Source organism: Triticum dicoccoides, chromosome 6A (assembly GCF_002162155.2).
Source record: "Triticum dicoccoides isolate Atlit2015 ecotype Zavitan chromosome 6A, WEW_v2.0, whole genome shotgun sequence".
NCBI classification, from domain to species: Eukaryota; Viridiplantae; Streptophyta; class Magnoliopsida; order Poales; family Poaceae; genus Triticum; species Triticum dicoccoides.
Genome location: NC_041390.1, coordinates 609,960,179 through 609,975,553, shown reverse-complemented (window position 1 = coordinate 609,975,553; position 15,375 = coordinate 609,960,179).

Genomic DNA, 15,375 nt, shown 5'->3' with positions numbered 1-15,375 from the left:
GGTGGGCGTGCTCTGGGCGCGCCCAGAGCGTGCGTTTGGCACGCCAGTGCGCTCGTGCCGCCGCGTCTCGCCCCACACCCGTTCCGACTCGTTCCGGCCCTTGGCCAATAGCTGCTAGCACGCCACGTATTCCCCGCACCGCCACGCCACCCCGACCACCCCTGGCACCCCACAGCGCCGCCACCAGAACCCTCTTGGCGGCATGCCCGCGGCCGCATCCACCACCGCCATGGGCAGCACCGCCCCGACCACCACAGCGCGCCAGCTCGCCTCCATGGACAGTGGAGCTTTCGTCGGTAGCTCCTGGAGCCGACCAACCACCGCCACGTCGCCCTGCAACACAGTAGGGCGGTGCGCCGGCAAACTTATCCCCGGCCGCCGCAAACCAACATGGCCACGCTATAAAAAGGGACCCCGAGCCCCTCTGAGCACGCACGCACCCTCAGGCTACCCCCATGGCACCCCCATAGCCCGCAATCGTCCGGGAAACGCCGTCTTCCTCATCTCCGGCAACCACGGCCGCCGCCACTGCCTCGTTCACTCCGGCGCCACCAGGGCCTCCCCCTCCCTAAACTCTACACCAGGAGCTTCCTCTCCCTCCCGTGAGCAGACCCCCCTATTCAATTTGGTTCGGGAGCCATCGCCGCCACAAAACCACTTTGCACCGAAACTTTCCTCCGCCGAGGAGCTCGCCGCCGTTAGCTCACGCCGTCCCCGCCGACCCAGCGACTACCAGCAGGATCGCCCTCGATCCGCGGATCCATCCCCGCTCTCCAGAGGCCGCGAGGAGCCGCCGCTCGCCGGCGTTGGTTGCCGGAGCCCCGCCTCCGCTCGGGACAGAGGGAGAAGGAGGAGGGCGGACTGGTCAAACCTGACCAGTGGGCCCCTTGGACCCACTGTCAGTGACCCTGCGCCTATCCACGTCGGTTAAGTGAAGGCGTATTTTCCCCAGTACGCTTTCCCCGCTCCGAAAACGTATTCCCTTCCGAACCATTTTCTTTTCTGTTTTAATTTAAATAACAGTTTTGACCATAACTTTGACTGGCTATAACTTTTTAAATATAAATCCAAATGAGTTGATTCTTTTTCCTACCTTCTTCAAATTTGGTCTAGTTTATTTTAAGATTTATTTGAAAATTTTTCAAACAACTTTTTGGTTCTGTTTTTGAAATATGTGTTAATTCAAATATATTTTTAAATAGGATTTTGGGAGAGAGAAGAAACTTTCAAAAGTTTTGGAGTGCACCCTGCCTTTCCACACATTGAAGGCAAGCATTCTGAACCCCGGCATAATATTTTTGGTGTGATCATTGATGCATTTATAACACCACCGCATTTCGAAGGACTTGTTATTTCATGTGATATGATCATATGCCTGGGTGCATGTTATTGATTTCCATGCTGTTGGAAACGAACACACTTGTGATGATAATCACCCTCATATGCCTGGAATGCATACCGACAGAAAACCGGGAAAAACCTCTGCCTTGGGTAGGTATGAGTTTGTCGCCGGTCTCCGTCGGGACGGTTATGTCTGATATGGCATGGCAAGGCGATATGAGCGGTGACCCTGTTGGATGGATTATATTTGTTATACTAATCATGCAGGGAATGCTTTAACCTCCTGAGTCGACCGTAGATCGAGTCTTGTTCCAGTAACCCCCATACTTGTTTCGTGCTACCACTCGTCTCTACAGCAAGTAGAGTACGGTTCAGTAAGTTGTCAACCTCTTTCTAGCACACACCGTACAGAGAGGCCATGGTGGAAGATACTGGTTGTAACTGGTAGGCAGGCCACCTGGTCCGGGAGCATGGGTGTTTCCGGTTGGGACCGAGAGGGGAGGCCACCCCTTAGAGCGCGCGATATAAATTCAATCCCATGCTACGCGAGGTTGTAGCCTCCCCACTTAGAGTTTGCTTAACAGGTGTCGTGGGTGATTCCAGACACGTGTGTGATAAGCTGGTGTGTGCAAGTTAGGTGTGTTTTCAACAAAAAGACCGTAGATGGAATTACTCCCGATGGACTAAAGAAATCCGTTACTCGTGGGTAAAGAGTACACCCTCTGCAGAGAATAAACCTATTCGAATAGCCGTGTCCATGGTTAAGGATTACAGTCTGGGATGGGTCAGGTGTCGGTCCTAGTGTCGGTCTTCGGAGATGAAACTGTTAACCAGAAAATGGAATTACTACCCGTGACTTGTGATATCTATGATGATTATTATTATTGTTGACTAACCCGTGATATTATTGTTATTACCAAATATCTCTGGGATGGTTCCACCTCCGGGATATTCATTATGATTATTTCTTTTAAAGCCCTTTATGTGGTGTCGCTCAGACGCCCGACTGTGGCATTTCTTTTAAAGCCCTTTATGTGGTGTCGCTCAGACGCCCGACTGTGGCATTTCTTTTAAAGCCCTTTATGTGGTGTCGCTCAGACACCCGATTGTGGCATTTCTTTTAAAGCCCTTTATGTGGTGTCGCTCAGACGCCCGACTGTGGCATTTCTTTTAAAGCCCTTTATGTGGCGTCGCTCAGACGCCCGACTATGGCATTTCTTTTAAAGCCCTTTATGTGGCGTCGCTCAGACGCCCGACTGTGGCATTTCTTTTAAAGCCTTTTATGTGGCGTCACTCAGACGCCCGACTGTGGCATTACTTGATTATTTGTTTCATAAGTTTTTATACTACCATGTTATTGCAATTTTATAAATAACTTGCTTGCGCGCATCAGAATTTCATTTATCTATTGTGACTGACGTCATGAGCATAAAATATTTTTAGCACATCATTGTTATATTATACCTGTGTTCATAATGTTTGCGAGTACATTCAAAGTACTCACTGGCTTGTCCCTGGCTATTGTCTTGGCCAGATTATCTTGCTCGGAGAAGAGCGACGCGATGCCAGCCCCGGAACCCACTCACTGGAGATAGCAGCCTCGCGAAGATAGGAATTAACCTGGTCAGCTGTTCCCGTGGGAAATGGAGTCCCATAGACACTGATGTTTCACAACCCGCTTCCGCCATCAACCACTTGAAACCATTTGTTGTACTCACAGGCCAGAATGGTCTTGTACTACATTTTTTTTTTGTATTTTGCTTGGAATTTCTGTATCAAGTTGGAGCCTCATCAGCTAACAGTAATCCTGGGGCTGATGAGCACGACGGTCTTTTCTGGAAAGTTATTACCCGGAAAAACCGGTCGTGACAGGCTTGGTATCAGAGCCAGGCTGACCATTGGCTAATCCTATCTTAGCCCGGTCAATAAACTTAGGCAAACCAACCCACCAGACCTTAACCAAACCCCAGCCAAGCTTCTCGTGCAAGATAGCCACACAGTGACCCAACACCTTTTGGCAGTCGGTGCCCAACCTATCAACCGAACCTGTCTCTCATGCGCCAGTGACCGGCCCCTAAATAGTCCTTTCTCGCAAGCGTTCGAAGGAAGATTCCGTCCCTTTTTTCCTATAAAAAGGGCGCGGTAACACCAAACCAGCACCGCACAGCCGCTACCCCAAACCAAGCCACAATGCATGGCCCTGTCGTGCACAACGAAACCACATCAACCAACCTTGGAGGTTTTGTGACCATCCTCGCAAACCTCACCCGTCGTGCCTACGCGTTAGAGGAGCCACCAGAATATGTTGTGTATCAAGCACCCATGAGCGGTGAAGATCGCCAATTCTGGGCCACTGTGCACATTTACGGTAGGAGTCTAGCACCCGAGCGTCCCTACCGGTTCACCGGAAGGACAACTTCCTTTGAGCCACAAGCCATCCAGCTAGCCGCTCGAGAGGCTATAGTTCATCTCAGGCACTTGTCGCCCAGAGTTAACTGTCGCTTGTTCCACTACTACCCCAGACGAGAAGGGTATGGTAGACCACCCCAAGTCGCCAATGGAGACCACGAGACGGACCCCGCATTGTTGCACCTAGGGCGCTATGTAAGTGCACTAGAGGCACTGTTCGACCAGATCACCATTGATCTAATAGCAGCTCGTGGAGAGCTGGTTCGTCGAGCCCCGGTGAGAGAAGAAAACGAGCCCAACACCGACAACCCAGTCGTACTGTTTGGACAACCGATCGAGGCCCCGAGATCTGCCCCAGCCATCGGCCAAGGTGCTGCGATAACCCCAGAAGTGCTTCGTCGCATATTGGGAGCACACTCCAACGGGGTTGTGGCCAACAATCCCCGCAATGGTCATTCTCACTACCCCGACCCTGCAGTTCCTCCGCCATCTCCGACTAATCCCGGCAGAGAGACACGTGGGGAAGCCTCGGCATCCACCAGGCATGCCCGTTTAGACATAAACGAAGTAGACTAAGCAGTATGAGTAGCACCAAGTTTCAATGTATCCTCGCTTTGTAATCATGCGACCGCGTATATTAACGCAGCCTGTCTTTGTGCCTCTGTTTTAATAATAGCCTTGCCTGTTTGGTCAGCGCATAGCTGCATATTCTTCCGGGCACAACTACCAAAACCAACCCGACGACAACCACAGTAACACGTCTCTTTATGAGATATGTGTATCTCTGACACTGACCTGACCTTTGGAGCCAAGCTGGCAAATTTATTACCTTTCACCACGGTAAAAATGATCCAGCTCCATTGCTATATAAAGGCCACCTTGTGACCTTACCAAGCAACCCCCACCTTGTGCACAACACTCACGCTTTTTTTTTCTTTCTGTCATGCCGAACCCCAGCATTCATCTGAGAACCCCAGATGCAACCCCAGGTAGCTTTGTCAAAATATTGTGGGATTTTACCCGCAGTACCATGGGTTCTACCCAGCCACCCCAGTACGAGCTGTTCAAATCAAGGATCACCCCATCCACCTCGGAATATTGGGCAACAGTGCATATTCCTCCTGTAGACCCCAACCAAGATCCAATAGAAGTTTCCTTCGTGGGGAAATCTATGCCAACCCCACACTTAGCCATAGAGGCTGCTGCGAAAGAAGCGATTGCTCGTCTTCGATCCGCAGTACCCTATGCCCGCGAACGAGGATATTATTACTTTCCGAGCCGTGCAACACCCGGAGAAGTAACATCTTTTCCCGGTGGACGTATTGAGAGAGACCCAGTTCTGGCCAACCTTATCCAGTACATCATAGCTCAAGAGCATTTAAACCAGCGAGTGATGGATTATCTCCAGAGCCTCGTAGATTTAAATCCTCAAGTTGCCATCGGCAGACCACTGAGACCCGACCCGGAGAGACGCATTCATCGACTGGTCAATCCACTTCCTCCAATAGAAGAGGAGTGTATTCCTTTACCAGAGACATTTTATCAGGACCCCGTCCAGTTACCGTTTTCATTTTAGACGTCACTACTATATTTGTTCTTTGCAGCATTTATTTATGTGTGTGACATATGCGTGATACCCTGAGTTTGTACGACGAGTCAATTAATTGGCTTCTACTAATGTGTGTAGTTTTTGTTGTGGTTTATGCTCCCTTAAATTAACTGCTTTTCCCTCGCGAAATCCTGGAGTGAGATTTCTTTTCCCTAAATTGCTACACCTGCCACTTCACGACATGGATTAATTAATTTCACACAGCACCACGAGCAGACTCACAGCCATAATCATACGGACACATACACTGTTTGCAAAACTTTGCAATGGTGTTACATCCAGCTAATCATCCCCTAACAACAGTAAGCACCCGGCATACTTCATCTACTCCTCATGATCACCACCGCGGAGAGCCAACACCCGAGCCGCAGCATCGCAATACTCGTCGAAGATCATCGCGCACAGGAGCACAGAGAGCCCCAGCAGCGTCGCCAGCCCTCCGCATATCAGGATCACAAACCAGTTAGGCATCGCCGGTGGAGAAAGCGCGAGAAAGCGCGCGGGAGAGAGGAGGAAGAGAGAGCCAGAGGTAGAAGGAAGAGCCAGTGGGAGAAGAAGAGGCTGACAGTGGGCCCCGGGTCCACCTGTCGGCCAGAGAGAGCACTGTGCTCTCGGGTACGACCAGCGTATATTTAAATTTAGAAGATTATTCTAAATTTTTATCCAGCGTAGAAATCACCCGGTTTTGTCCCGAACCGTAGACTTTTCCGCGCAGCCCCGGTTTTCACACTGTAGTTTTTCACCACTTATTGCCCTCTCACTGTAGCCACTTTTTATTGCGTATAGTTTTCTTAAAACAGCTTTTAACAAATCTCGAGGACGAGATTTTTCTTAAGGGGGGTAGTATCTGTGACACCCCAAAAATTTGGCCTTGTTTTATTAAATTAAAATTTTGCCAGGAATTAAAACTTTGGATTTCTGAGCTCCATTTTGATTTTTTAAATCATTTCCTTCCCTGTTATGATGAGTTTTTCCCAGAGAGAAAACTTTTCAATTATGTTGTTGGACTTGTTTAACCTCTCAAGAAAAACCTTGCTGTTATCAGTGTAACTAATTAAATAATTAAATTGCTTGATCTTTGCTTTCTTGAAAATAGTTTTTTCAAGGATTAAATGGCCATATTTGAACTACAACCATTTGATGGACTCACTTATAATTTCCACAAAAATTTGGAGATGTCATGTGATGTTTTTAATTAACTTTTATGCAAAAATATATTTCATTCATGAAATATTTTGAGCCCTGCACTCAGTTTTTCTTCTCTCGTCCAGAGTGCATTTTGCACTGCAACCCTTTTAAATATTTCTTTAAAACTTCTACCAAAATTAGGGGAGGTCAGTAGGGACATATTATTCAACTTTATGCAAAAACCTAGTGTTGTTCTTTGAAAAAATTGAGTGAATCAACCTCATTTCCATTCTGGACCAACTTGATGAATTGTACAGCAACCACCTTTTCAGTTGCTCCTATACCATTGATTATTTCTCCTACTTGTAGTCCTCCATGTTAAACCCTTAAGTCCTGGAACATACACCATTTGTATCATTTTTGGTTCATGAAATAATGCTATTTATTTCCTGTCCAGAATTGAAGTTTTGTAAAACTTGCACTAACAAGTTTCTTCTTTTGTCCAACTAACATCACCACTCTCTCTTTCATCCACAGAGACACTGATCTGGAGTTTTTGGCCACTCCAAGAAATGCCTAAGTGCCCTTGGCATTTTGTCAAACACCTGGTGTGCATGATCAGTTTTGACATGATTTTTGTTTTGCACTGTGACCTTGCACCTCTGATCAAACTAGCATGTCCACTAGCATCTCAACTAGCCCTAGACTAGAACTGCTAATCCTCAGCTCCAACCAAGCCATCTAGCAGGCCACGGCATTTCGCCGAACGGATGGTGGGCGTGCTCTGGGCGCGCCCAGAGCGTGCGTTTGGCACGCCAGTGCGCTCGTGCCGCCGCGTCTTGCCCCGCACACGTTCCGACTCATTCCGGCCCTTGGCCAATAGCTTCTAGCACGCCACGTATTCCCCGCACCGCCACGCCACCCCGACCACCCCTGGCACCCCACAGCGCCGCCACCAGAACCCTCTTGGCGGCATGCCCGCGGCCGCATCCACCACCGCCATGGGCAGCACCGCCCCGACCACCACAGCGCGCCAGCTCGCCTCCATGGACAGTGGAGCTTTCGTCGGTAGCTCCTGGAGCCGACCAACCACCGCCACGTCGCCCTGCAACACAGTAGGGCGGTTCGCCGGCAAACTTATCCCCGGCCGCCGCAAACCGACATGGCCACGCTATAAAAAGGGACCCCGAGCCCCTCTGAGCATGCATGCACCCTCAGGCTACCCCCATGGCACCCCCATAGCCCGCAATCGTCCGGGAAACGTCGTCTTCCTCATCTCCGGCAACCACGGCCGCCGCCACTGCCTCGTTCACTCCGGCGCCACCAGGGCCTCCCCCTCCCTAAACTCTACACCAGGAGCTTCCTCTCCCTCCCGTGAGCAGATCCCCCTATTCAATTTGGTTCGGGAGCCATCGCCGCCACAAAACCACTTTGCACCGAAACTTTCCTCCGCCGAGGAGCTCGCCGCCGTTAGCTCACGCCGTCCCCGCCGACCCAGCGACTACCAGCAGGATCGCCCTCGATCCGCGGATCCATCCCCGCTCTCCAGAGGCCGCGAGGAGCCGCCGCTCGCCGGCGTTGGTCGCCGGAGTCCCGCCTCCGCTCGGGACAGAGGGAGAAGGAGGAGGGCGGACTAGTCAAACCTGACCAGTGGGCCCCTTGGACCCACTGTCAGTGACCCTGCGCCTATCCATGTCGGTTAAGTGAAGGCGTATTTTCCCCAGTACGCTTTCCCCGCTCCGAAAACGTATTCCCTTCCGAACCGTTTTCTTTTCTGTTTTAATTTAAATAACAGTTTTGACCATAACTTTGACTGGCTATAACTTTTTAAATATAAATCCAAATGAGTTGATTCTTTTTCCTACCTTCTTCAAATTTGGTCTAGTTTATTTTAAGATTTATTTGAAAATTTTTCAAACAACTTTTTGGTTCTGTTTTTGAAATATGTGTTAATTCAAATATATTTTTAAATAGGATTTTGGGAGAGAGAAGAAACTTTCAAAAGTTTTGGAGTGCACCCTGCCTTTCCACACATTGAAGGCAAGCATTCTGAACCCCGGCATAATATTTTTGGTGTGATCATTGATGCATTTATAACACCACCGCATTTTGAAGGACTTGTTATTTCATGTGATATGATCATATGCCTGGGTGCATGTTATTGATTTCCATGCTGTTGGAAACGAACACACTTGTGATGATAATCACCCTCATATGCCTGGAATGCATACCGACAGAAAACCGGGAAAAACCTCTGCCTTGGGTAGGTATGAGTTTGTCGCCGGTCTCCGTCGGGACGGTTATGTCTGATATGGCATGGCAAGGCGATATGAGCGGTGACCCTGTTGGATGGATTATATTTGTTATACTAATCATGCAGGGAATGCTTTAACCTCCTGAGTCGACCGTAGATCGAGTCTTGTTCCAGTAACCCCCATACTTGTTTCGTGCTACCACTCGTCTCTACAGCAAGTAGAGTACGGTTCAGTAAGTTGTCAACCTCTTTCTAGCACACACCGTACAGAGAGGCCATGGTGGAAGATACTGGTTGTAACTGGTAGGCAGGCCACCTGGTCCGGGAGCATGGGTGTTTCCGGTTGGGACCGAGAGGGGAGGCCACCCCTTAGAGCGCGTGATATAAATTCGATCCCATGCTACGCGAGGTTGTAGCCTCCCCACTTAGAGTTTGCTTAACAGGTGTCGTGGGTGATTCCAGACACGTGTGTGATAAGCTGGTGTGTGCAAGTTAGGTGTGTTTTCAACAAAAAGACCGTAGATGGAATTAGTCCCGATGGACTAAAGAAATCCGTTACTCGTGGGTAAAGAGTACACCCTCTGCAGAGAATAAACCTATTCGAATAGCCATGTCCATGGTTAAGGATTACAGTCTGGGATGGGTCAGGTGTCGGTCCTAGTGTCGGTCTTCGGAGATGAAACTGTTAACCAGAAAATGGAATTACTACCCGTGACTTGTGATATCTATGATGATTATTATTATTGTTGACTAACCCGTGATATTATTGTTATTACCAAATATCTCTGGGATGGTTCCACCTCCGGGATATTCATTATGATTATTTCTTTTAAAGCCCTTTATGTGGTGTCGCTCAGACGCCCGACTGTGGCATTTCTTTTAAAGCCCTTTATGTGGTGTCGCTCAGACGCCCGACTGTGGCATTTCTTTTAAAGCCCTTTATGTGGTGTCGCTCAGACGCCCGACTGTGGCATTTCTTTTAAAGCCCTTTATGTGGTGTCGCTCAGACGCCCGACTGTGGCATTTCTTTTAAAGCCCTTTATGTGGCGTTGCTCAGACGCCCGACTGTGGCATTTCTTTTAAAGCCCTTTATGTGGCGTCGCTCAGACGCCCGACTGTGGCATTTCTTTTAAAGCCTTTTATGTGGCGTCGCTCAGACGCCCGACTGTGGCATTACTTGATTATTTGTTTCATAAGTGTTTATACTACCATGTTATTGCAATTTTATAAATAACTTGCTTGCGCGCATCAGAATTTCATTTATCTATTGTGACTGACGTCATGAGCATAAAATATTTTCAGCACATCATTGTTATATTATACCTGTGTTCATAATGTTTGCGAGTACATTCAAAGTACTCACTGGCTTGTCCCTGGCTATTGTCTTGGCTAGATTATCTTGCTCGGAGAAGAGCGACGCGATGCCAGCCCCGGAACCCACTCACTGGAGATAGCAGCCTCGCGAAGATAGGAATTAACCTGGTCAGCTGTTCCCGTGGGAAATGGAGTCCCATAGACACTGATGTTTCACAACCCGCTTCCGCCATCAACCACTAGAAACCATTTGTTGTACTCACAGGCCAGAATGGTCTTGTACTACATTTTTTTGTATTTTGCTTGGAATTTCTGTATCAAGTTGGAGCCTCATCAGCTAACAGTAATCCTGGGGCTGATGAGCACGACGGTCTTTTCTGGAAAGTTATTACCCGAAAAAACCGGTCGTGACACCTAGAAATAAAATAAAATTACCATATGAATCTATCATGAGATCCACTTATGGATTGCCTACCAAAGATGGCAATACCTAGATCTATTCTTGCTTGTTATGCCTAGCTAGGGGCGTTAAACGATAGCGCTTGTTGGGATGCAACCCAATTTTATTTTTATTCCTTGATTTTTTCTCCTGTTTAGTAATAAATAATTTATTTAGCCTCTGTTTTGGTTGTGTTTTTTGTGTTTAATTAGTGTTTGTGCCAAGTAGAACCGTTGAGAAGACTTGGGGAAAGTCTTGTTGAACTTGCTGCAAAAAAACAGAAACTTTAGGGCTCACGAGAACTGCTGTCATTTTTATTTGGAAAGTGTTATTTAGTTAATTATTTTTGAGGATGATTAATAGATAAAATCCTCACGTCCATCAATTTATTTTAGAATTGGGGTTCCAGATCTTGCGCTAGCTACAGATTACTACAGACTGTTCTGTTTTTGACAGATTCTGTTTTTCGTGTGTTGTTTGCTTATTTTGATGAATCTATGGCTAGTAAAATAGTTTATAATCCATAGATAAGTTGGAATACAGTAGGTTTAACACCAATATAAATAAAGAATGAGTTCATTACAGTACCTTGAAGTGGTCTTTTGTTTTCTTTCGCTAACGGAGCTCACAAGTTTTCTACTTTAAGTTTTGTGTTGTGAAGTTTTCAAGTTCTGGGTAAAGATTTGATGGATTATGGAACAAGGAGTGGCAAGAGCCTAAGCTTGGGGATTCCCATGGCACCCCCAAGATAATCTAAGGACACCTAAAATCCAAAGCTTGGGGATGCCCCGGAAGGCATCCCCTCTTTCGTCTACTTCTATCGGTAACTTTACTTGGAGCTATATTTTTGTTCACCATATGATATGTGTTTTGCTTGGAGCATCTTTTATGATTTGATTCTTTGCTTGTTAGTTTACCATAATCATCCTTGCTGTACACACCTTTTGAGAGAGCCATACATGATTTGGAATTTGCTAGAATACTCTATGTGCTTCACTTATATCTTTTGAGCTTTATAATTTTGCTCTAGTGCTTCACTTATATCTTTTAGAGCATGGTGGTGGATTTATTTTATAGAAACTATTGATCTCTCATGCTTCACTTAGATTATTTTGAGAGTCTTAATAGCATGGTAATTTGCTTAAAATCCTAATATGCTTGGTATGCAAGATTAATAATAAAACTTTCTTATGAGTGTGTTGAATACTAAGAAAAGTTCGATGTTTGATGATTGTTTTGAGATATGGAGGTAATAATATCAAAGTCATGCTAGTTGAGTAGTTGTGAAATTGAGAAATACTTGTGTTGAGGTTTGCAAGTCCCGTAGCATGCACGTATGGTAAACGTAATGCAACAAATTTGAAACATGAGGTGTTATTTGATTGTCTTCCTTATGAGTGGCGGTCGGGGACGAGCGATGGTCTTTTCCTACCAATCTATCCCCCTAGGAGCATGCGCGTAGTGCCGAGGTTTTTTATGACTTGTAGATTTTTGCAATAAGTATGTGAGTTCTTTATGACTAATGTTGAGTCCATGGATTATACACACTCTCACCCTTCCATCCTTGCTAGCCTATTCGGTACCGTGCATTGCCCTTTCTCACATTGAGAGTTGGCGCAAACTTCGCCGGTGCATCCAAACCCCATGATATGATACGCTCTTTCACACATAAACCTCCTTATATCTTCCTCAAAACAGCCACCATACCTACCTATTATGGCATTTCCATAGCCATTCCGAGATATATTGCCATGCAACTTTCCATCATTCCGTTCATCATGACACATTCATCATTGTCATATTGCTTAGCATGATAATGTAGTTGACATAGTATTTGTGGCAAAGCCACCATTCATAATTCTTTCATACATGTCACTCTTGGTTCATTGCATATCCCGGTACACCGCCGGAGGCATTCATATAGAGTCATCTTTGTTCTAGTATCGAGTTGTAATCATTGAGTTGTAAATAAATAGAAGTGTGATGATCATCATTATTAGAGCATTGTCCCAAGTGAGGAATAAAAAAAGGCCAAAAAAAGAGAAGGCCCAAAAAAAGAGAAAGGCCATAAAAAAGAAAAGGCCCAAAAAAATGAGAGAAAAAGAGAGAAGGGACAATGTTACTATCCTTTTACCACACTTGTGCTTCAAAGTAGCACCATGATCTTCATAGTAGAGAGTCTCTCATGTTATCACTTTCATATACTAGTGGGAATTTTTCATTATAGAACTTGGCTTGTATATTCCAACAATGGGCCTCCTCAAGTGCCCTAGGTCTTCGTGAGCAAGCAAGTTGGATGCACACCCACTAGTTTCTTTTGTTGAGCTTTCATACATTTATAGCTCTAGTGCATCCGTTGCATGGCAATCCCTGCTCCTTGCATTAACATCAATCGGTGGGCATCTCCATAGCCCATTGATTAGCCTCATTGATGTGAGACTTTCTCCTTTTTTGTCTTCTCCACATAACCCCCCTCATTATATTCTATTCCACCTATAGTGCTATGTCCATGGCTCGCGCTCATATATTGCGTGAAAGTTTATAGGTTTGAGATTACTAAAGTATGAAACAATTGCTTGGCTTGTCATCGGGGTTGTGCATGATGAGAGCATTCTCATGTGGCGAAAATGAAACATGACTAAACTATATGATTTTGTAGGGATGAACTTTCTTTGGCCATGTTATTTTGAGAAGACATAATTTCTTAGTTAGTATGCTTGAAGTATTATCATTTTTATGTCAATATGAACTTTTGTCTTGAATCTTTCGGATCTGAATATTCATACCACAATTAATAATAATTACATTAAAATTATGCCAAGTAGCACTCCACATCAAAATTTTTGTTTTTATCATTTACCTACTCGAGGACGAGCAGGAATTAAGCTTGGGGATGCTTGATACGTCTCCAACGTATCTATGATTTTTGATTGCTCCATGCTATATTATCTACTATTTTGGACTATATTGGGCTTTATTTTCCACTTTTAAATTATTCCTGGGACTAACCTATTAACTAGAGGCCCAGCCCAGAATTGCTGTTTTTTTGCCTATTTCAGTGTTTCGGAGAAACAAAATATCAAACGGAATGAAACCTTCGAAAACATGATTTTCTCATCAGATAAGATCCAGGAGACTTGGACCCTCCGTCAAGAAAGCCGCGAGGCGGCCACGAGGCGGCCACGAGGGTGGAGGGCGCGCCCCCCTAGGGTGCGCCCCCTGCCTCGTGGGCCCCTCGAAGCTCCACCAACGTACTTCTTCCTCCTATATATACCTACGTACCCCCAAACGATCGGGGACGGAGCCAAAAACCTAATTCCACCGCCGCAACTTTCTGTATCCACAAGATCCCATCTTGGGGCCTGTTCCGGAGCTCCGCCGGAGCGGGCATCAATCACGGAGGGCTTCTACATCATCATCCAAGCCCCTCCGATGAAGTGTGAGTAGTTTACTTCAGACCTACGGGTCCATAGTTAGTAGCTAGATGGCTTCTTCTCTCTTTTTGGATCTCAATACAATGTTCTCCCCCTCTCTCATGGAGATCTATTCGATGTAATCTTCTTTTTGCGGTGTGTTTGTTGAGACCGATGAATTGTGGGTTTATGATCAAGTCTATCTATGAATAATATTTGAATCTTCTCTGAATTCTTTTATGTATGATTGGTTATCTTTGCAAGTCTCTTCAAATTATCAGTTTGGTTTGGCCTACTAGATTGGTTGTTCTTGCCATGGGAGAAGTGCTTAGCTTTGGGTTCGATCTTGCGGTGTCCTTTCCCAGTGACAGAAGGGGTAGCAAGGCACATATTGTATCGTTGCCATCGAGGATAACAAGATGGGGTTTTTATCATATTGCATGAAACTATCCCTCTACATCATGTCATCTTGCTTAAGGCGTTACTCTGTTTTTAACTTAATACTCTAGATGCATGCTGGATAGCGGTCGATGAGTGGAGTAATAGTAGTAGATGCAGGCAGGAGTCGGTCTACTTGTCTCGGATGTGATGCCTATATACATGATCATACCTAGATATTCTCATAACTATGCTCAATTATGTCAATTGCTCAACAGTAATTTGTTCACCCCCCGTAGAATACTTATGCTCTTGAGAGAAGCCACTAGTGAAACCTATGCCCCCCGGGTCTCTTTCTCATCATATTAATCTCCATCACTTTATTATTGCTTTGCTTTTACTTTGCTTTTACTTTTTTACTTTGCATCTTTATACCAAAAATACCAAAAATATTATTTATCATCTCTATCAGATCTCACTTTCGTAAGTGACCGTGAAGGGATTGACAACCCCTAAGTGCGCTGGTTGTGTTGAGCTATTGTTTTTGTGTAGGTACGAGGGACTCGCGTGTAGCCTCCTACTGGATTAATACCTTGGTTCTCAAAAACTGAGGGAAATACTTACGCTACTTTGCTGCATCATCCTCTCCTCTTCGGGGAAATCGAACGCAGTGCTCAAGAGGTAGCATCGACGCAGACGCGTAGCTCAGCGCCCTCACTTGGATGGTGAGCCGCACTCCGTGAGCGGCTGTCGTCGTGCATGGCTCTTGCGTCTTGTAGCTCTTGGGTGGTCTCGGTGATGAACTCCTGAGCGGCGGGCACTCCTTGCCTTGTGCTCTCCTGAGGGTCGCGTGCCGCGAAGCACGCCTTCAAGTGGTGACCAAGCGCCTCCCTCGTGAGGTTGACAAGGTCCGAGGCCCTCCAGAAGAGAGCCCCCGAGTCCTGCGTGAGGAGGGCGCCGGGTACGCTTTCCTATGCGGTGGAGGGAGGCGCCCCTGGAGTGGGCGCTGATCCTGACGAGGCTCCTGTCGTGACGCCATCTTCTTGGGGTCCTGCGCGGCATGGCAGCTTCTTCTTGGGGATGGTCTCCG